This window comes from Hetaerina americana, unplaced genomic scaffold (genome assembly GCF_022747635.1).
Source record: "Hetaerina americana unplaced genomic scaffold, ioHetAmer1.1.p SCAF_8, whole genome shotgun sequence".
Lineage (NCBI taxonomy): Eukaryota > Metazoa > Arthropoda > Insecta > Odonata > Calopterygidae > Hetaerina > Hetaerina americana.
In genome coordinates this window covers 30334741-30337455 of record NW_027287427.1, presented here as the reverse complement: position 1 = coordinate 30337455, position 2715 = coordinate 30334741, and the positions used below count along the sequence as shown (strand labels likewise).

General features: G+C 38.8%; 2 non-coding genes across 2 annotated transcripts; one reads left to right on the top strand and one right to left on the bottom strand.

The window, feature by feature from the left end:
* Nucleotides 1–508: 508 nt before the first annotated feature.
* TRNAN-GUU (transfer RNA asparagine (anticodon GUU)) lies at nucleotides 509–582 on the bottom strand. The gene has a single exon. It is a non-coding gene; the product is annotated as a tRNA-Asn (tRNA).
* Nucleotides 583–934: 352 nt separating this feature from the next.
* Nucleotides 935–1008, top strand: TRNAN-GUU (transfer RNA asparagine (anticodon GUU)). Its single transcript has one exon. It is a non-coding gene; the product is annotated as a tRNA-Asn (tRNA).
* The last annotated feature ends 1707 nt before the right edge of the window (nucleotides 1009–2715 follow it).

Below are 2715 nucleotides of genomic sequence, written 5' to 3'. Positions count from 1 at the left end.
TTCTAAGTTAATAATCTTACCTCCTCTCAGTATCTCCTGCATCACACCTGACCTGTCTCCTTCAAATTTTTATCGGCCGCCTCTCTTCTACTACCATTTATTTTTTGCATCGGTTTATAAAATCAATTGCATTAAACTCTGGTCATTTTACACTCGGGAATGACTCAAATTTTAAAAAAATCTCAACCCAAAATATAATTTCGGATAACTGTAGATATCTATAACCAGTGGGCCCACGGCATTTCACCGAACTGTTTTGCATTATTAAATTACTTAACAGTATTAATCTACTTTTAGTCGGTTCGGCAAATTCGGCGATTACTGCGTCACATCCTGTTAAATTCATGCATCTGCACATCGTCTAATATCCCCTTCACCTGTGATGCAAAATATGAAATAATTCTTATAAATAAAGTTATTCCGTGTTACAGATACACCTAGAAGCATATTTGTACAGCTGTGCACAATTGTAGTGGGAAATACGTCAAGCCCCTACATTAAAAAAATTCGCCCCCGGGTGGGCTCGAACCACCAACCTTTCGGTTAACAGCCGAACGCGCTAGCCGATTGCGCCACGGAGGCTCGGCTTGCGAGGATGTTGAAATTAGAAATTAGTTCATACTCATTTACTCAATGGCACGCCGTTTTTTTCCCATGGCTAATCCCATTTCTCCCTGAAACTATACCTCCGGCGTTAATGACGTTACCATTAACACATCGTAAATAACTTTGCTCAGTTTAGGGGAAAGATAGTATAAATTTTCCTTTCCCTTATACGTGCTAATTAGGGTGGATCTTTAGGACAATAGAGTAGTTGTAAGAGGAGGTTAGGGAGTTACCCTTCAATAAGAAGAGAGGGGGACGAAGTTACCGTTATTCGTAATTGTGCATGTAAAAAACATGAATTTAAAACATTATTTTGCCAAAATAACGTGCCTCCGTGGCGCAATCGGCTAGCGCATTCGGCTGTTAACCGAAAGGTTGGTGGTTCGAGCCCACCCGGGGGCGGACAGCTTTTTGCCCGGCGATCCCAATTATTGTTGCGTATCAGTAATGGGTTTGTCAATCCTTTAAAATCGATGCTTCAATTTGTTAATTATTTTTACACGCCAATGATTCCAGACCGAATAAGTAGCAGGTGACCTGGTAAGACCCTCATAAGAAAGAAAGCAAAATAGATGGGTTAGGGTAATATATCGATAAAGCTCGTGGTGACTCAAGCAATATCGTGTTTTCTTATTCATTTTACATTTTACTCTACTTCAAGGGCTTATAGATAATAACTTCATATCTTTCCTGAATCCAAACCGTTGGCGTGCAACCTTGATAAAAGCCAATAAGTATAATTAAAGTTCATTACCTACCAATATATATCACCAATAAAGAAAAAAAATAAAACACAGTTATACAAAAGGTATGAATTATGCTATAGGTCCTGGAAATGAATTCCTTAGGTCAAGTGATTCGAATACTGCAATTTAGATATAAAAAAAACCATAAACACACTAATCAACCCGAAGGTCCGTTTAGTAGGTGATGGTAGAGATCACCCAGTACTAAGCCATATACGGCGTGTGAAAATCCACACAACAGGGTGGGGGGCCAGTTCCTTTCCCCGTGCCGGTTATGGTTCCCCAGAAAGACCTGGCACCTGAAAAATCACTTTAGCTTTGGTGGAGCTGCAGGTGCCCAAAGTGCCTTGGCCGGGAATCGAACCTGGGACCCTCTGGTCAGCAATCCAAGGCTCTACCCACTGGACTACCGCAACCCACAATTTGCATATATTAGGAAAAGTTAAGAGTCAGGCGTGATGTTGTGGAATCGAGACAATGAAAACTTCGTTGCAATTTTCCACAGTTAAAACTTTATTGCCGACCATGGTTTCGATACACTGTATCATCACCTGATGATGATACAGTGTATCGAAACCATGGTCGGCAATAAAGTTTTAACTGTGGAAAATTGCAACGAAGTTTTCATTAGATATATTAGGTTTATTTGATTGCTGGAAAGCAGAGTTGGAAAGTGTATATTGTTGTTTATGTAATCTCTCCGAATATTTATTTGTTGAATTGCGAAAACGTTTGGAAATATATTTAAAATATTAAAACGATACACCATTTTTTCATCACGATCTAAATCATTGTTTCAATTCTAAAATTCAAATTAACCAGAATCAGACTTGTGCGTCTGAGGGGAAGGAATTATTATGTGCTTAATCTAGAAATGGCTTCATATATCTTTTTATAATAATTGTCATACTAATCCATGTTTATATATTTTAATGAGATGTATGCAAACAGCTTAAGGAACTGCTGTCGTAGAAACAACTTATGTCAACGAGCCGGAGATGAGTCCCCATTCAAGCATACGTACCACTGAAGCATCATCGTAAATTTTCGAAGATGGCTTAAAGCAGTCGTCCTTGGATAAAGTTCTTCCTCAAGTTTTCAAATAATCTTCACAATGGTGTACTATATCGACTCTTAAAAGTCTATCGCCCCTAGACAAGGCTACAAAACATTGGCTTACCCGGACCGGTCATCTTGTTAAAGGCGTAATGCCGGCATTCAGGAAGGATTATATCCGGCACTTTCGATTGGGTGAATAATATTTGTATAGATTGAGGTGCATACATATGCAATTTATAAAGCATCTTCTTTTTTAAAGAAATGTTCCTCAAGTCGTCCTACCTTTGCCTTATATTTTACTCAA